The 21,335-nt window shown below is 37.5% G+C and overlaps 1 non-coding gene across 1 annotated transcript; it reads right to left on the bottom strand.

Annotated features, from left to right (window-relative positions):
- Positions 1-3,391: 3,391 nt before the first annotated feature.
- LOC143642981 (U1 spliceosomal RNA) lies at positions 3,392-3,558 on the bottom strand. The gene has a single exon (XR_013156038.1). It is a non-coding gene; the product is annotated as a U1 spliceosomal RNA (small nuclear RNA).
- Positions 3,559-21,335: the final 17,777 nt, after the last annotated feature.

Below are 21,335 nucleotides of genomic sequence, written 5' to 3' on the forward strand. Positions count from 1 at the left end.
ACAATGCTATAAGATATGTATTAATATAATTCCCATTTTACAGATTAATACAAGTTGTCTCTAACATGTAAAATAACTTGCAAAAGGTGACGCAGCTTGTAAGTGGTGGAGATGGGATTTGTATGGAGTTGGACTGGTTTCAAGTCCATGTCCTAAGCACTATACTAGACTGACTGTGTAAAGAATGATGCAGTTTTTTAAAAAAACAAAAAAAAGTATTTATGTGTGTATTAGTCAGGGTTCTCCAGGGAAGCAGAATTGGAAGGATATAGATGTATGTAAATATTATGAGATTTATTATGTTTTTGGTTCAAGCAACTGTGGGGATTGGCAAGTCTGAATTCTGTAGCACAGGCCGCAAGCTGGACACACTGATGAAGGTGAAGTTGTATTCCCCAGGAGAAGCTGGCTGGCTGAAGAAAAGGCAGAAATTCTTTGTAACTGCTGAAATCATCCGTTCTCCCTGTAAGGCCTTCAAATGATTGGAGAGACTTTTCTCCTTGCTGAAGGCCACCTGCTTTGTCATTGTAGATGGAATTACCCGTAGAGACAATGAACTGACTGATCATTTTAATACACAAAATACTCTCCCCATAACTATCATTCCACTTTGCTTCATCAAACAACTGTCCACCATAACCTAGCCAGGTTGACACTTGTACTTAACCATCACAGTGTGTATTTGTGCATGATGATTTTAAGTGAGGGAGACCCTAAAATGCGACACTGGTTACCCTGCCTAGTGGTGATAGCCATGGCAAGTCTTTCACTTTTTGTTTCTGTATGGTTTGATTTTTTTTCTTTTTAAATGCATGACTTGTAAAATGATAAAATCTTAGTTTATAAGTTTAATGATCTATGTTGAAGTGATCTAATGCTACAATGCAATAAATAAGATTTAGTACTCAGTGAAGCATCCTGTTTACGGCAAATCTTTGATAAAAAGTTGAATGCATTGATGGGTGGATGCATGGATTGATAGATGGATGATTAATTGATTGAATGAAATGAAAGAGAGAAAGAAAAAGAGAAAGGAAAGGAAAGAAAAGAAGAAAGGGAGAAAGAAAGAAAGAAAAATAACCAAACTCTTCTACTAGATTGTAAACTCTTCGGGTTTATATCTCATTGGTCTTCACTCTGTTTATAGAGCTCTCATTCAATAAATACTTGTTGAATTTATGCACATATACCCATTAAATCTAAGTGTTCGCATATCTTGCTATAGTTCTTCCCTCTCTCTTTTTTTTTTTTATCAATCTTAAACTGTTTTGCCTAAAATTTTACTTATGTTATTGACTTAGAAAACTGAAAGCCTCTTGTAATATAACCCGGTAACAAGCTATCCGTCTATGTTAGGCATAAATATTTTAGTTGCATTTTATGATTTTAATTCCTAATGAAATGAAGCTAGTAATACAAAACCAACCTATAAATTATCTTGAGTTCTAAGTTGTAAAATAGTATTATTGAATTTTAGGGCTTATATACTTCCCCTTGCTTTGGGAAATCAGTTCTAATTTGGACTGTCTGAAATCTAATGGGAACTGTTTGTTCTTAGAGAATATTGGATTAGAAGACAAGGACCTTGCTTTTCATTAGAGTCACATCTTTGGCATTTGAGAGAAATCTGGAGCCTCTGGAACATCCTGTGACAGTCCTGTGCACTGAGCAACTGCAGAGCGGGGGCGGTGAGTGTGTGGCGCCTAGTGACATTAAAAATCAATTGACAAGGAGGTGGTTTGAAATGTGCAGGCTTTTTTTCCCCCAAGGTGTTGCGAAGAGGTGTTGAAGCCAAATTGTGATGAGAAAGTGACATGCATTTCGCTGCCTGTATAATATTCTGTAGCTCAGATTTCCTTGCTCTCTACTTACCTCTTCTGTCCCAGTTTTTTTCTTATGTTCCAAGAGAATGCCATCATGCCTGTGGCAATATGCACAAGTGAAAACCCGCTTTCTAGAGTTGTCTCCGGTGATCATACCCCTCATGAAGTACCCGTCTGGATTTGTAGGCACTACGAAAGGATGGACAGGAAAGAAAAGATACTTTCTCTTCTGAGGGTAAGCTATAAAAATTCATCCACGTTGTAAGAGTGGGTATCTCCTAAATAAAGGAAGAAAAAAGCCTGGAAACTTATTGAATACATGATGAGGAGTATAGGAAAGCTATGGTCAAAAGAAGCACCAATATTTCTGAAGAAGGGAAGGAAACTCAGATTTCACATACCCCCAAAATGACTCAGTCATTTCCCTCCCCATCTAATCAATGCTTTTTGGTTCAGAGCATCACAAAACAAATCTGGTTACTTACCCTCATCCCACTAAAGGTAAATTAACTATGAGGCTATTGAGAAACAAAGGCCTCAGGGGGAATTAGAACCAGGGCCAGAAAACTTTCACTAATTTAGACAATGCTCTCTCCATACATTTTGCCTTTACTTTTATCAGAACATCTTGCTTCTTTCTTTCCAGCCAGCTTTCTTGGCTTCTTCAAGCTCTTGGGAGAAACCAACCATCTCTATATTCAATTCCACCAAGCCTAGCAGAATACCAATTTCTGATTCTGCAGGAAAAATAATTTGGTTGATCCACCTAGGTCAAGGGTTCATCTCTGAGCCAAGCACCTGTGATGAGTGGTGAGGTCACAGCATATCCTGAGTCTCTTCAGTGGATGGGGAATGGTTTTGGAGCAAGGAGTTACATGCATTGGTTATCCAACTTGCAAGCACAAGTCATCCCTTACAGTCCTTAAATTGACTATTAACATCATTAAGATTTTTTTAGGTGGCTCAGGCTTGAAAACTTAGATTCGTTTTCAATTCTTCATTTTCCTTTACCTCCACATTTCTCATTGTCTTAGCCAGGGATCTCTATGGAAATAGAATGTTTGGATACACATGCACACATATACACACACACACACACACACACACACACACACACACACATATATATATATATATATATATATATATATATATATATATAATTTATTTTAGGAATTGAGATTTATTTAGGAATCCCCATGGCCATTGATTGGCAAGCCCCAATTCTGTAGGACAAGCCAGAAGCTGCAAACTTGAAAAAAGGTGATTCTGAAATCTGGCATGTCTGAATTCTTAGGGCAGGGCACAAGTTGGAAACTTTGGCGAAGATGAAATTATATTTCCCAGGAGAACCAAATTTTCTGCTGGCCAAAGGAAAGGCAGAAATTCTTTCTGACTTCTGAAATTCTCAGTTCTTGCTTTAAGACCTCTAACTGATAAGATAAGGAGATTCCTGTCATTGCTGCAGATGCAATCAACTATCTAATGATGTAAACCCATCTTTGAAATACCCTTATAATAACAATAGACCAGTGCTTTCCTTTTTTTATTTTTAAATTTTATTTTAAAAGGGGAGAGCATGAACGCAGCCTCCCACTACCACAAATTATGCTGTCAAGTTGCTCACATTTGGGGAAATTTCAGGGGTCAACACATCCAGAGTGCAATGGATAAACCTTGCCCTAGGAAAACCACCTACATGATCAGACCAGTGTTTTCTTGACCACACAACTTGACACCATAATTTAGTCAAGTTGACACATGTATTAACCATAGCAGTCATCCATTTTCTTACTCATTCATTCATTCAAGAAATATTTATAGAGTGACACTTCTAAGCACTTATATACAATAACTATCACACTTGTACACATACTCAATCCCTGCCTTTATTACCAAGTGCTGTCAATTCTTCACTGCTTCTGGCTTCTTTTCACTTTTTAAATCATTCTATGACAACCATGGTTCAAGTGTTGTGATTGATCCTAAGGTTTAGTGGTATCATAATTAAAGATTTAGAGATTGGTGCATAATTTATTTAACTTGGAAGTAACTATTAACATTGGAAACAGAGCCAGGAATCAAAGGGTCTGAAAATGTTGGGAAAACTCTTAATATCATATATAGCTTCTGTTTATTCCTGAAATTTAGATATATGAAAAGGAAATTCTAGGTAAGATCATGAAAGATTCACAGGTGAGCTCTGAGAATAAGAGTATATTATTTCACTGGGCTGATGATGTCATTTGGGGCACAGAGGGTGGGGGTGTCTCTGACCTGGAAGTTGAGACTGATAAGTATAAGTACATGTATAATATGTACGTAGTGAGAACTCCAAGGCAGAAAATAAAGCTAATGTGTTTCCTGCCAAATTATCATCTTGGGGTTCCAGGTAATCTGCTCTCACCTACAGATATTCCTCATCTGTTTTTCCTCTACTTTGTATGCACCTGCACACTGTATTTATATATCATTTTTGGTAGTTTATTACTTAACAAGTTGTTGCTGCCATGGTATATTGCTGAATACTAGAGTTAATCAACATCACAAGATAAATACGGAATTACCTCTTAAACAGGAATTAACAAACTATGATTTGCAGGCCAATCTGGCCCACTGTCTTTTTAAAAATTTTTTTAACTTTTTTATTGTATAATATAATACATGTACAAACAAAGAAAGAAAAAACTAGTAGTTTTCAGAGCACTCTTCAACAAGTAATTACAGGACATATCCCAGAGTTTGTCGTGGGCTACTATACCATCATCTCAGATTTTTCCTTCTAGTTGCCCCAGAATATAAGAATAATAAATATTTTTTATCATCACCATTGACTTTTTTTGTGTGAAAAATGACATATATAAAAAAGCAATAAATAAATTTATTTCAATAAATAACATAAAAAGCAATAAATTGTGAAAAATAACATAAAAAAGCAATAAATACATAAATATATATATATAAAAGCAATAAATCTTTTGAGGAAGTGAGCTTGTCACCTTACCAACTGCCCTTTTACATTGTTCTTCAAAAAAAAAAATAATGGCATTCACAACTTCTCGCGCCAATTGTTCTTGCAAATATTATGTTAACAAAAAATAAAAATAAACATTTATTGAACACTTACTTTGAGCCAGGCACTATTGTAAGTGTTTTACACATACCAATTCATTTCATACAATAAATCTGGGTAATAAGTTTTAATATTATGCCTGTGTGTCATCTAGGTTCAATCTGTTATTTCAAACTAACTGATGTCAGTTCTTATCTTTATTATTTCCTTCCTTTTATTTGCTTTGAATTTATTTTGCTCTTATTTTTCTAGTTTCTTCAGTTGGGAGTTTAAATTATTGACTTGGAGCTTTTCTTCTTTTCTAATATAAGCCATTTAGTGCTATAAATACAGTTATCAGCACTGCTTTGCCTATATTCCACAAGTTTTGATAGGCTCTATTTTCATTTTCATTTAGTTCAATGAACATTTCTGTTTCTCTTGAGACTTCTTCTTTTGACCCATTGATTATTTGGAAGTATGTGTTTAATTTCCAAGTGTTTGGAGATTTTCTTAGTTTATTTCTAATCTGAGTGCATTGTAGTCAGAGAGCACACTTTGTATGATTTCAGTTCTTATAAATTTGCTGAGATTTACTTTATGGCTCAGGATATGCTGTCTACAAGAAAGTCATGTCAAATATCTTAGAATACGTTGCATGGGCACTTGAAAAGAATTGGTATTCTATTGTTGGTGGGTGAAATGCTCTATAAATGTCAATTAGATCTTTCTGGTTCATGATGGTATTTAGTTCTATATCCTTCCTGATTTTCTGTCTAGTTGTTCTATCGATTGTTTAGAGAGGAGTATTGAAATCTCCAACTATTATTGTGGATTTATTTCTCTTTTCTGTTCCTGCATCACAAATTTTGCAGCTCTAGTTTTTGTGCAGGTACATTAGCATTGCTATGTCGTCCTGTGGATTTATCCTTTTTTTAGCCTGTAATGTCTACAGCACTGTTCTTTGTTCTGAAGTCTACTTTTTCTGTTACTAATATAGCCAGCCGCTTGTACTTTCTTTTTGATTGCTTGTATATGTTTTTCATCGTTTTACTTTCGATTTGCCTGTGTAAATATATTTGACATGAGTTTCTTGTAGGCAGCCTATGGCTAGGTCATGTTTTGTTTTTAACTTTTTATTTTGAAATACTTTCAAGCTACAGGCCAGGTATAAAAATAATCCAAAACCCATACAGAGAAATCCATCATAGCCCTAACCTCACAGATACCCAGATCCACCAATTTTATCATTTTTCCACATTTGTTGCATTATTCTATCAATCCATCCAACCTATCAACCTGTTTATCTATCTGCCTGTCTCTCTATCAATCCATTTCCTGAACACGTGAGAGCAGACTTGTATCCATCATGCTCCTTGAAAACCTAATACTGCCATGTTCACATCCTAAGAACAAGGACATTCACTTATGTAACCACTTAAGTGCAGTTATCAAATTCAAGCAATTTAACATTGATATAAAGATTACATTCTATATTCCAATTTTTTCATATATCCCCATATTGTCCTTTTGGGCCTTTTTTCCTCCATTATTAGATCCTATCCAGGATCACTCATTGCATTTAATTGTTACTGTTTCTTTAGTTGCTCATTCTTTTTTTTTTTTTAATTGTATGAACATATATACAACAACTGTCCTATCTCAGCCACTCTCATATGCATCATTCAGAGAGATTAATCTTATTTGCATTGTTACGGGGCCTCACCACCTTCTATTATTGAAGTTTTGCCATTTCCTCAAACAGAAGCCCTATACCTATTATGCATTAATTCCCCATGCCCCCAGTCCTCTGGCCTTGGAAACCTAACTTTAATTGTCTCTTTGAGCTTGCATATTTTCTGACATTTATTTTGTTCTTATCATGGTGCTTAAATTTAACATTCTAAAAACTATAACACTCTCATTTGCTTAAATACCGACTTAACTTCAATGGCACATGCCAACTCGCTTCCTCTACCCCTCTGGCCCCCATCTTTATGTAGTTCTTGTCACAAATTGCATGTGTATACATTATGAGTCTCAAATCATTGATTTATAATGATGTTTTATGCATTTTCCTTTTGGATCCTATAGGAAATAAAAAGTGGAGTGACAACCCCAAAATACAGCAGTACTGGCATTTATATTGACCCGTGTCCATATTCTCACCGGGGATCATTATTTCTTCATGCAGCCTCTATCAGTTGACTATCGTCCTTTCCTTTAAATGTACATAACTCTCTTTTGTATCTCGGGGGGGTGGGGAGGCAGTCTTATGGTGACAAACTGCCTTAGCTTTTGTTTATCTGGGAATGTCTTAGTCTCTCCCCCACTTTAAAAGTCTGATTTGCCAGATAAAGAATTCTTGGCTGGAAATCCTTTGCTTTTGGCACTTTATGTCATCCGACTGCCTTCTTGTCTCCATGATTTCTGATGAGAAGTCAACACTGAATCTTATTAAGGCTCCCTTGTATATGACACATTGCATCTTTCTTGCAGCTTTCAGAATTCTCTCTTTATCGTCGGCATTCAACAGTTTTATTATAACATGTTGCAGTGGGTGCTCTTTGGGTTTATCTTGCTTGGAGTTGGTTGAGCATCTTGGATACATATATTCTTGTTTTGCATTAAATTTGTGAAGTTTTCAGCCATTAATTCTTTGAACATTCTCTGCACCCCTTTCTATTATTTCTTCTCCTATTGAGATGTCCATGGAAGTATACGTTAGGATGCTTGATAGTGTCTGACAGGTTCCTCAGACTCTATTCACTTTTCTTCATTCTTCCATTTTTCTGCTCCTGAGACTGGATGATCTCAACCGTCTGGCCTTTGAATTCACTGATTCTTTCTTCTGCCTATTCTAATCCACTGTTGGGCTCCTCAAAAGGATTTTTACCTTCTGTTACTATGGTCTTTAGTTCTGTTGGGCTCCTTCTAATAAGTTCTATCTCTATTAATACTCTCTTATGTTCATTTATTATTTCTTGATTTCCTTTAATTCTTTAACCATGTTTTCCTTCAGCTGTTTGAGCATATTTAAGACCATAAAAAATTTCCTTGTTATGTCCCAGGACTGGTCCTCTTCACTGATGTTTTCAAATGCTTTAATTTTATCTGTTGCTTAGGCTATCACTTCCTGTTTCCCTGTATGTTTTCTAATCTTTTGTTGAAGGCTGGAGATGTTGATATTTTTATGTGTTGTTGCAGGAATTTAGACTCTGAGGCATCTGTTCCTTAAGATTGTATCCAGCTAGTGTTATGACAGAGATTTCCACGAATGCAAGGATCTAACAAAAAAAAAAAAAGGAAGAAAAAGAAAATGTCTTTCCTAGTCTGTACAGATGGACCTGTGAAAGTGCTCTCCTCCAGAGTTTATCCACACAATGAGATTAGAGAGCAGTTCTAGGCCTAAGCATAGAGGCCACCCTGATCCTTTCCATGCATGTGTCTTTTCTTAAACACATTGGGGTTATGATTTTGCTTACGTTTTCAAACATAATTGAAAAAACTCAAGAAAAGGAGAAAAGTCCATATTTTGTTCTTTTTGTTGCTTTTACTTTCTTCTTAATGTCCAATTATCTTTTCTTTTATCATTATCTTTCTCTCTCAGGAACTTTCTTTAGCCATTCTTTTTTGGGGGGTAGGTTTGCCTGCTACAAATTCTCTTAGTTTTCCTTCATCTATGAATGTCTTGATTTCTCCTTCATTAATGAAGTATATCACTGTATATAGAATTTTGGGTTGACAGCTCTTTTCTTTTTGCACTTGAAAATTTCATGCTACTTCCTTCTGACCACCATGGTTTCTGATGAGAAATCCACCATCATTCAAATTGTTTTTCCCTGTAGGTAAGATGTTGTTTCACTCTCACTGCTTTTTAGATATTTCCTTTGTCTTTAGTTTTCAGAAGTTTGACTATGATATGTCTAGGTGTAGATTTTTTTTGGTTTATCCTATTTGGGGTTTGCTCAGCTTCTTGATCTTTAGGTTTATGCCTTTTGTAAAATTTTGGAAATTTTCAGACATTATTACCTTGAATACCCTTTTTTTTTTTTTTTTTTAGGTTCATGGTCCAGGAATCGAACCCAGGTCTCCTGAATGAAAGGTAAGCATTCTACCACTGAACTACCCAGGCACTCTACCTTGAATATCTTTTTGAATCCTCTGTTTCTCCTATCCATGTGCCACTCTGATGACATGAATGTCATATATTTTGTTCTAGTTGTGCAGGTCCCTGGGACTCTATTCATATTTTCCTTCAATCTATTTTCACCCTGTTGTCACAGTTGGATAATTTCTTTTGTTCTGTCTTCAAGTTCACTGATTCTTTTCTCTGTCCTCCTCATTATATTGTTGAGTGCATCCATTGAGTTTTTACTTTCTTTTATTATAATTTCAGTTCTAAAATTTCTGTATAATTCTTTATATTTTCAATATATCTTCACTGAGGCTTTCTATCTTTTCATTTGTTTCACACATGTATATAGTTGCTAATTGAAACATTTTTTTGTGATAATTGCTTTAAAATGCTTGTCAGTATTTTAACATCTGTGTCATCTTAAGGTTGGCATCTGTTGATTTTTTTTTCTAATTCAAGTTGAGATAGTCATGATTCTTGGTATGTAGAGTGATTTTCAATCTGGATAATTTTTTGCTATTATGTTAGGAGACTCTGGATGTTACTTAAATCTTCTGTTTTAGCAGGCTTCCCCTGACACTGCTGTGGCAGGAAAAGGCCAAGTTTCCCACATGGCTTCTGTTGACACCTGGCAAGGGAGAGGGGATCCATTTAACTGCTGAAGGTGGGGATTCAGGCTCCCCATTATGCCTTTGCTGATACCATTCTGGCTGAGGGCTGCAGGGGTGCCTCTATCCTACTCCCCACATGCTAAAATGCTGGAACTTTTACCTTGTTACCACGGGGCAGTGATGAAAGTACTGCTTCTTCGCTAGTTCTTCTCTGACACAATTCTGGGGTGGGTAAAAATCTAGTCTTCCCACTTGGCCTTTGCTGTCAGAGTTGGAGATGGGTGTTTGGCTGGAGTAGAGTGGCTGTTGTCTAAAAGTTTACTGTCTTGCTAGCTTGCCCCTTTCCTGATCCTTTGCCTAGAGAGATAAGGTTTTCCTTAGTGATTTTTTTGTTTGTACCCAACCCATTCGTGTGTCCAGGTTGCTGGCTTCTCTAGCACACCATTTGGGAAACAAAGACAAAACAAAAATCCAGGGAACTCACTGCCATGTTGTTTCTCAGGTCTACATTCCACCTTCACCTTTCAGAATCATCAAATATTTCTAGTGTATCTAATGTCCAGGATCTTTAGCTCTACTTAGTGGGAGGAATAGGCAAAAGTATATATATGCTATTTCTCTGGAAGTGGAATTCTTCAACCAGGTATTTTAAATACTAAGATCAGAAATTTAAAGCAGGTGAAGTTATATGAATGGCTGACAAGCAAAGCAGAGGAGAATGAGTCAACCGAGAAATTCAACAGGCAGGAACTGTCTGAAACAACTATTTTGAAGCTCTGTAAGCCAGAAGAACACTGTATAGATCCAGGGAAGAACGGAAGCAGAAACTGATAAATTATGGAGAAGAATGGTAAATCTACCTCTCACCATATACAAAAATCAACTCAAAATGGATTAAGTACCTAAATATAAGAGTAGAACTATCAAACTTCTAGAAGAAGATGTAGGGCTGCAACTTCAGGACCTTGTGTTAGGCAATAGTGTCTTAGACTTCACTGCCAAGGCACAAGCCACACACACACAAAATAGATGCATATCCTCATTCAAATTGAGAAATTCTTGATTCTTGGTATGTAGAGTGATTTTCACTTGAAATCTAGATATTTTTTGCTATTATGTTAGGAGAGTCTAGATGTTATTTAGAAAAATGTTGTCCCTCAAAGAATGTTAACATGAAATTAAAAGACAACTCATTCAATGGGAGAAAATATTTGGAAACCACATATCCAATAAAGGATTAATATCCACTATATATAAAGAAAGCCTTCAATTTAACAACAAAAAGACAAACAACCTGATTAAAAAATGGGCAAAAGATTTGAACAGACATCCCTCCAAAGAGAATATACAAATGGCCAGAAAGCACATGAAAAGGTGCTCAACGTCATTAGGTGTTAGGGAAATGCAAATCAAAACCACAAAGACATACATACCACTTCACAGTCATTAGAATGACTGCTATTACAGATATGGGAAATAAGTGCTGGAGAGCATATAGAGAAATAGAAACACTTATTCATTGCTGGTGACTATGTGAAATGGTGCAGCCATTGTGGAAGACAGTTTGGCGGTTCCTCAGAAAGCTAGGTATAAAACCACCATTTGACCTAACAATCCCAGTAATTCTACTGCTAGGTATATACCCCAATGAATTGAAAGTGCTAAAACAGATATTTGCACATCAGTGTACATGGTAGTATTGTTTACAGTTGCTAAAAATTGAAAGCAACTCAAGTGTCCATCACCCAATGAATGGATAAATAAAATGTGGCATATACATACAGTGGACTATTATTCAGCTGTAAAAAGGAATAAAATCCTGATACATGTGAAATATGAATGAAACTTGAAGACATCATGTTGAGTGAAATAAGCCAGGTACAAAATGACAAATATTGTATGACTTCACTGATCTGAAACAATTAGAATAAGCAAACTAACTGAGTCAGAATCTGAAATATAGTTTACCAGGGGATGGGGCAGGGATAGGAAATGGGAAGTCAAGGCTTAAAATGTTCAGGATTCCTATTTGAAATAATGGAAATGTTTTCATAATGGATGGTGGTGATGGTAGTTCAACATTGTGAATGCAATTAACAGAATGGAAAATACATCTGAATATGATTAAAAGGGGAGATGTTAGAATGTGTTTACATGGTAACTGAATAAAATTTTTTAAAGATTCCATGGAACTACAGTATGCAGTGAACCTTAAGTTCAACCTTGGACTTTAATCAACAGCACAATGATTAAAGTGTGCTGTCATCATGTAACAGATATTCCACTACCAATGCAAGTTGTTGTTGGGGTGGTATATGGGAATCCTGTATTTTCGCATGATTGTTCTGTAAACTCACAATTTTTCCAATAAAGGAGATGAAAGGGATTCCTGGAACTACTCAGCTGAAGCTTGGACATAGTGAACCTTTCTAGTGAATTGGAGTCATAGGGGAGAACCAGCTAGAGTTCAATTAGCAAAGAAAATGGGAAATGACGTTGCCTTTGGCATAGAGCAGAGCGGGGTTGGGAAGGAATAGATTTTAGAGCAAACAGACAAGTGTCGAGTACTCTCCATTTCACTGATGATTTCACTGAATCATAGTGAAATCAACTAAGTTGGCCAGAGTCCCATAGTGAGCACATTATACTGCAGAATTGTAATTTAATCAGCCCACCTTTGGAATCCATACCAACAGTTGGTACTTCAGGTCACAGGGAGTATGCAATGAGATAAAAATACCGAGACTTCTGGGTTTGGGAAATTTAGTGTCAATCTTTATTTATTCTTTTCAAATATTACAAAAATGGATTCGTGGTTAAGAACCAAAAGTTTGATATGTTAGTTTGAAATATTCAAGAGAATGAGGGGAATTCTGAACAATCTGAAGTCATCAAAAGTTGCAACAAACATGGTAGTATCTGCTTTTTTTTTTTTGGCTACCATTTTTTCAGTACTTCCTCTATACCATACACCATTCTAGGCACTGTGCTAGGTTTTTTTTTTCTTTTGGGTGCATGGTCCAGGAATTGAACCTGGGTCTCCCAGATGGCAGGCGAGAATTTTGCCACTGAGCCACCATTGCACCACCCCTGTACTAGTTTTAATTCATTTCTTTCTTACGACCCTGTGCAGTAGTTACTGTTCTTATCAACCCCATTTTACAGTTGTGGAAACTGATAGAGGGGTTAAATTAATTTCTCAAGGTCATAGCACTAGCAGGTGGCTGTGTGTGCCCGACAGTACAGCCCTGAGCCCTGTACCCAGCTACGCTCAGGTCCCCTGTGACCTTTCCTGCAGTGACATGGACAGTGACTTTGATGAGATCACTGTGACAACCACACTGAGGGGATCAATGATAAGAGGCAGCTGCATGCATGTTTTTTAGAGGGGTTGGATTATTCTCAAGACATCAGCAGACATTAAATCTTGGTGTCTCCACTAATACAAGGTGTCAATCGTGGGGAAAATTTGAGAGCGGGGGTGGGGGTGACAGTCAGGTAAACAATTGTCTAAACTCCCTAAGGGATTTCTGTAAACCTAAAACTGCTTTAAAAACTGAAGTTTACATTTTAAAAAAAAATCAGTTTCTTTAGCTTTGTGAAATGAGCTTAAAGAAAGAGCACTTCAGATCAGTGCTCAGCAGGGCAGGTGACAGGACTGCCTGTCCAGCTGGGGACACTGCGCTGCTCTCCTTCTCTTGTAGGGAGAAACTCTTGGAGCAGATGAGCAGAATAGAGAGTTTAGAATGAGACACGCCAGAGAAAAGTGTGTTGGCTGGTGGTACATTGAATTTTTAACATTTTATCACATGCATTTAGTCATTTTTTTTTCCTGAATCATTGAGACTAATGTGTACATCATACCTCGTTACCCCTAACAGTTTGGTGGGTTTCCTAAGAACAACTATGGTTGTTCAAGAGACAAATTCAACCAATTTAACAGGGATCCACTACTTCCCTCTAATCTACAGACCATATGCTGAGGTGGCCAATTATCTTTGTAGAGCCCCGGAGTTCCGCCAAACTGCCACTGGTAATGGACCCCATCCAGGGTCAGGTATTTGTCATATGTCTTTAGACTCCTACTGATTAGTTTCTTTTTATCCCTTAGCATTTAAGCCACTGTGGGGAACACATCAAGACCATGCAAATGTCCCAGTCCTCATCAAATTTTCCTCCCTAATCAGTCTTTGCTATGATTGTTGTAAAATGGTAATTCTCTAACTCCCCCTCTTCAGTTGATTCTAATGTAAGGAAGAGTGCTCTTCTCTTCCTTGTTTCCTTCCTTACTTTTTATCTATTGTCCATTGATTGAACTCATGGATTCCTATTTTAATCTGTGGATCATAGTGTTTATTTATTTGGTGCTCAAATTTTTTGGACTGTGGAAACCCATCAAGCTGGTTCCTGGGTGCTGTTTGAGGGGCAGGGTGTTGACAGATTGCTTATATTAGAATGTTATTTCTAAAACTAAATCTATGACTAGTTATAAACACTGGATGCTTTTATCTCATACTCATCTGTAACACCAAAATAAAATTACAAATTAAACACAACAAAACTACTAAATCAATAAAATTCAATTTAACAGCTTACATTTGACATAAAGATTAATATGAATATAAATATGGTGCTGACAGCCCCATGCAGGTTCTTCTGAGATCTATCTGCTTGTCTTCTCCTGAGCCACCCCATAATCCAGTTTCCCCACCACTTTTCTTTTAGCTGCTCTTCAGCATTGCTTGCACAGCATGCTGTGATGCAATCGTATACAGTGGAGCAGAGGTGACTTCTGAAATAGGCTGGCAGTGCCCATATATCTGGGTGGTCCAGGTGTCAGAGAACTCCAGCCTGTGGGCCAATCCCAGCCCACCACATGTGTTTGTAAATAAAGTTTTATTGGAGCACAGCCATTGTCTGTGGCTGCTTTCATGTCCCTGAAGAGTTAAGTGATCACGCCAAAGGCTGTATGGCCCACAAAGCTTAAAATATTTACTGTCTGGCCCTTTACATAAAGTTGCCTAACCCCTATAATAGCTGTCTGTCTATTAATCTATCTGAAGATTATCATCAGTAATCAGAAGAAGAGTTAACCATTTTCATGGAAAAATTTCATACCTATATGAAGGTATATCTATATACCTTGTTTTCAGAATGGCAAGTTCGAGGCAAAGTTATAATAAAGTAGTTGTTAACTGGGCTTTACTCACGTGCATTCCATTTAGACCCCTTATTCTATCTTGGAGCAGACTTCACCCATTCAAACTCAGGGAGGCTTGAGCTAGACAAGGAGCAAGGGCTCTATGCCTAATAAATATATGTATTTTTTATTGTCATATATTTTTGTTGAGAGATCTTTACACACAAATAGTCCATCCATCCGTAGTGTGCTGGTTTGAAAGGATGTATGAACCCTAGAAAAGCCATGTTTTAATTAAAATCCCATTTTGTAATGGTAGAATAATCCCTATTCAATACTGTATGTTGGAATCTATTATTAGATCATCTCCCTGGAGATGTAACCCAATCAAGAGTGGTTGTTAAACTGATTAGGGGAGATGTGTCCCCACCCATTTGGGTGGGTCTTGATTAGTTTCTGAAGTCCTATAAAAGAGGAAACATTTTGGAGAATGAGAGATTTAGAGAGAGCAGAGCAGAACGACATAACCATGAGAAGCAGAGTCCACCAGCCAGTGACGTTTGGAGATGAAGAAGGAAAACGCCTCCCTGGGAGCTTCATGAAACCCGAAGCCAGGAGAGAAAGCTAGCAGATGATGCCATGTTCACCATGTGCCCTTCCAGCTGAGAGAGGAACCCTGACCGTGTTCACCATGTGCCTTCTCGCTTGAGAGAGAAACCCTGAACTTCATCAGCCTTCTTGAACTAAGGTATCTTTCCCTGGATGCCTTAGATTGGACATTTCTATAGACTTGCTTTAATTGGGATATTTTCTTGTCCTTAGAACTGTAAACTAATAATTTATTAAATTCCCCTTTTTAAAAGCCATTCTGTTTCTGGCATATTGCATTCCGGCAGCTAGCAAACTAGAACACATAGTATATAATCAATGGCTCACAGTATCATCATATAGTTGTGTGTTCATCACCATGATCATTTTTAGAGTATTTGCATCACTCTGGAAAAATAAAGAAAAACTCATACATCCCATACCCCTACCACTCCTCATTGATCACTAGTATCCATGAATTACATTTTATTCTTATTTTTACTCATCTGTCCATACTCTGGATAATAGAAGCATCAGACACAGGTTTTCATAATCACAGTCACATTGTAAAAACTACGTATTATACAATTGTCTTCAAGAATCAAGGCTATTGGAACACAGCTCAACAGTTTCAGGTACTTCCCTCCAGCCACTCCAATACACCATAAACTAAAAAGGGATATCTATATAATGCATAAGAATAACCTCCAGGATAACCTCTCAACTCTGTTTGAAACTCTCAGCCACTGACACTTTATTTTGTCTCATTTCTCTCTTCTCCCTTTTGGTCAGGCCTTTCTCAATCCCATGATGCTGGGCTCCAGCTCATCCTGGGAGTCCTGTCCCACGTTGCCAGGGAGATTTACACCCCTAGGAGTCATGTACCATGTAGCGTGGAGGGCAGCAAGTTCTGTTGCCGAGTAGTCAAGACCTTTTTGAGGTATGAGCAATCAATGTGTGAATACCATTAGCTCTGGAGCTCAGGACCATACAACAAATAAAATTGCCTCTGTCTGGGAAAGTCCAGGTTTTACCCATACTTTCCCAGACAATGGGAGTTTTATTTGTTGTATGCCTAATATTTTTTTCCTTAATCACCAAAAATGAATATCTTAGTTAGCAAATAGGCATATTTAAATGGAATATCTAAATAATCATTGTAAAGCTTGTGTTTGTACAATATGTTTCATAAGCCAATCTAAAATTAAAGCAAACAAGGAAAATCAACAGGTACAGATATGAGTTTCTTCAATTCTAAATATTAAATGCTATCTTAAATATCACTTGATTAACTATTAAAACCAAGTATAGTCTCAAAATATCAAGTAGAAAGTTATTACAAATATCAACTTTGCTATAGTAATGCCCTAGGTTACTAAATTATTTCAACATTTTTGATTGTAAGAATCTGTTTTAGCTAATATCACAATGGCTGCCTATAGTTTTTATTTGCCAGATCTCTATATTTTTTCCCCTCTCTCACATTTTATCCTTTGTTACCCTTGCTAATACTCTTCATTTCTGTCCCTCCTCCAGACCTCCCTCCCTGTTTTTTTTCAGTTGCCAGAGCTCCCTTTAATATTTTTTGTAAGGCAGGTCTCTTGTTGGCAAATTCTTGCAGCCATTGTTTATCTGTGAAGATTTTAATCTCTCTGTCAATTTTGCAGGACAACTTGGCAGGATAAAGAATTCTTGATTGGAAGTCTTTCTCTTCAACATCTTCAATATATCACACCACTGCCTTCTCGCCTCCATGGTGCCTGTTGAGTAGTCTGAACTCAGTCTTATATAATTTCCTTGTATGTAATACATCTCTTTTCTCTTGCTGCTTTCATGACTTTTTGGTTCTTTTTGAGATTTGACATTATGATAAGTCTATGTCTTGGAGTATGCCTATTTGGATTTATTCTGTCTGGGATTTGTTGGGCTTGTCTGGTTTGGATGTTTATGTTTTTTATAAGAGTTGGAAAATTTTCCTCCATTATATCGTCAACTAGCCTTTATATCCTTTTACTATTTTCTTGTCCTTCTGGGACACCCATAATTATTATATCTGTACACTTCATGTTGGCTGTCATTTCTGTAAGATCAGGTTGCATTTTTTCCATTTTACTTGCCATTTGTTCTTTTGAACACTCAAGTTCAATTGTCCTGTCTTCTAATTCACATATCTTTCTTCTGCTCTTAAGTCTACTGTTATGAGTCTCTAATATACTTTTAATTTGGTCTATGGTATCTTTCAGCTCTGTGATAACTGATATTTTTCTATTTATTCCTTCAAATTCTTCTTTATGCTCCCCCAGTGTCTTCTTCATATCCTTTACATCGTTATGAACAACCTTAATTAGTTGTTCCAAAGTCTGTGTCCTTTGAGTAACTTAATTTCATCATTCGGCTGAGCCATACCTACCTGAATCTCATGCTTTATGATCTTCTGTTGTAGATAGGGCATTTTAACATCTTAATAAGGTTATCGTGCAGATTTATTTCCTTCCCTCTTCTAAGATTTTGACTCTATTATGTATTATCTTTGAAGATCCCCTTTTGGATTTTGTTTGTCAGTCCTTCACTTGAAACTACTCTCCTGAGGGGCGTGCAATTCTACCTAGGACTTGTTTGAGAGCTAGGCAGACAGGCAATTTTGCCAGACTGCATTTTCCACTTCTCCCCAGCAAATGGTGCTCTTGAGTCTTCTCGTCCCCTTAGGCCCACCTGTCCCCGACTTCAGGTGCAATGTCTAGAAGCCAGTCATGGCTCAGCTCGGTGGTTTCCTTGGCCTCACCTACAGTCTCCGGGCCTCTGTGGGGGAAGGGGAGCAGTATCAGGACCCAAACAAATCTCTTTTGCTGGTTGGATGTTGGACTGGCACCACTCTACTTTTGCCTCTCCCTGGGGAGGGGCCCACCAGTCTTTGCCAAAAAAAACAGGTGCCAACAGCAGCGTGTCACAGGGGCAGGAAGCTGGCAATATACCTTGACTAAGTGGAGTCTGTGCACAGGAAAAGCACGTCTATTCTTTTCCAAGTTCACCATAGGAACTCCCAGCTATGGTACCAAAGGGAAAATCTTCCCAAGCCAGCTGTGGGCATAGGCAGAGTTGTAACTGAGCTCATTCACTGCATTCTCTCCATCCCAATTTCTCCAGTGAGGGCCTCCCTACATGGGGTAGAAGACCCTCTATAACCACTCACATCCTAAAACCACTGTGCCAGCCCCTTTTCTATTGCATCTTTCCTTGTTGCACCAAGCAGGGATGAACTCAGCCTTTCCTATTCCACCATCTTTCCAGAGGTCCCTGATGATACATTTATAACGATACAATGAGAATATTACATAGATGTTGTATCATTTGGGATATTTGTAGTTTTATAAATTTATTTGATATGCTTTCTTTTTCATTCTAAATTCATTTTGTACTTAATTTTTTAAATGCAATTTTATTGAGATATATTCACATGCCATATTATCATCCAAAGTATTCAATCAGTGGCTCACAGTATCATCATACAGCTGTGAATTCATCACCACAATCAATTTTTGAATATTTTCATTCCTCCAAAATACATATAAGAATGAAATTTAAAAATAGAAATAAAAAAGATCACCCCAAGCATCCTATGCCTCTTATCCTCTCCTATTACTTATTTATTTATTGTCCTTATTTTATTATTCATCTGTCCATACACTGGATAAAGGGAGTGTCAGTCACAAGATTTTCACAATCACACGGTCATACTGTAAAAGCTATACAGTTATCCAATAATCTTCAAGAATCAATGCTACTGGAAGACAATTTAACAGCTTCAGGTATTTCCTTCTAGCTATTCTAATACACTAAAAACTAAAAAGGCTATCTATATAGTGCATATGAATAACCTCCAGAATGACCTTTCAACTCTATTTGAAATCTTTCAGCCACTGAAACTTTATTTTGTTACATTTCTGCTCCCCCTTTTGGTCACGAAGCCTTTTTCAATTCCATGCCAGGTCTAGGCTCATCCCTGGGAGTTATGTCCTATGTTGCCAGGAAGATTTACATCCCTGGGAGTCATTTCCCAAGTATGGGGGAGGGCAGTGAGTTTACCTGCAGAGTTGGTTTAGAGAGAGAGACCACATCTGAGCTACAAAAGAGGTTCTCTAGGGGTGACTCAGGCATAATAATGTCAGCCTCTCCTTTGCAGGATAAATTTCATACAGGCAACCTCCAAGATCTAGGGCTTTGCCTATTGAATTGCTGGTCCCCAATGCTTGTGAGAATGTCAAGCATTCCCCAGGAGGGGAAGTTCAATATTTCCACATTGTTCTCTACTCCCTCAAGGGGGCTTTGCAAATACTCTCTTATACTCTGCTCAGATTGCTCAGGGATGTATCAAGGCATCACACTAACCTGTATAGACCAACAAGATCTCACTCCCTACTCAAGGTTCCATGTAATTATGGTGTTCAAATAAACTGACCATGCAAGATAAATTAGATAGTGTGCTACAGAAAATGTAAATTTTTGCACCAAACAAACATCTCTACTGGTCCCACATAGTAGTTGAAGTTTTAAAACACAGTGAGTATCATCCTTTACCCTTTAGTCTGGTTTACCTTAGTCCTAACCAGATCTGCTTCGTTCATATCTGTAACTGAAGCCTGATGTTCTTTTCAACTTTTTTCACAGTTGCTGTGTGGGGTAATACTTTCAGAGCTGCCAAACTCTAGCTCTGAGCCTCAGCTGGCACACAAATACCCAAAGTTCCAGGGATTGATCAGGTTATACACAAAGAGCTCAGCATCTCAGAATTTAGAAATAACCATTACAACTCAGGAATAGATGTGACTGCTGAAGAGAGCTTACCATACACCTTCCCTTGATAACCTATGCTCTTGGATTCAATCATCAGAGTTCACACATTATAGTTGGTCCATAATAGTGAGGCATAATGTTTGTCTTTTGTTTCTGTCTTGTCACTCAACATACTGTCCTCAAGGTCCATTCACCTACTTACATGCCTTACAATTTCACCACTTCTTGCAATCACTCAACATTCCTTTGTATGTATACACCACTGTTAACAGTTCGACCTTCTGTTTATCAGTGGATATACCCTTAGCCACCTCCATCCATTGCAAATTGTGAATACTGCCATCATAAATATCTGTGTGCAAATGCCCATTCATGTCTCTGCTTTCAGTTCTTCTGACTATATACCCGATAACAGGGTTGCTAGATCATATAGCAACCCTCTATTCCTGTGGAACCACCACCCTGCCGCCAGATAGGCACCATTCTATCTCCCCACCAGCAGTGAATAGGGAAGAGTACATCTTTCTCCACAATTTCTCCAGCATTTGAATCTTTGTTTATTTTTTAAAGCAATTTTGTTGAGATATAGTCACATACCACATAATCATCCAAAGTGTACAATCAGTGATTCACCGTATCATCGTATAGTTGTACATTCACTACCACAATCAATTTTCGAACATTTTTATTACTCCAAAATATATATATAAGAATACAAATAAAACTAGAAATGAAAAAGAACACCCGAAACATCCATATCCTTTATCCCCTATTATTTATTTATGTATTGCCCATATTTTATTATTCATCTGTGCACAAGATTTTCCCAATCACACGGTCACACTGTAAAACCTATACAGTTATGCAATCATCTTCAAGAGGGCTTTCTCACTCCCACGATGCTGGGTCCTGGCTCATCCCCAGGAGTCATGTCCCACAATGCCAGGGAGATGTACACCCCTGGGATTTGTCCTTAATTGTGCATTCTTTTTCTTAAAGAGAGTTCTAAAAATTGAATAAGATTTAGACCCCACAAAATCTGGGTAAGCCGCTGCATACTATCTTTTCCTGGTTTCCCTAACCCTGCCTGAAACTTCGTAAATAGTCTTTTTGTTAAACTCACCTCATCTTCCCAGTTTGAGTATCTGTTTCCAGGACTGCAACTGATACAGCAGTGCACATGCTACTCATA

Source organism: Tamandua tetradactyla, chromosome 7 (genome assembly GCF_023851605.1).
Source record: "Tamandua tetradactyla isolate mTamTet1 chromosome 7, mTamTet1.pri, whole genome shotgun sequence".
Lineage (NCBI taxonomy): Eukaryota > Metazoa > Chordata > Mammalia > Pilosa > Myrmecophagidae > Tamandua > Tamandua tetradactyla.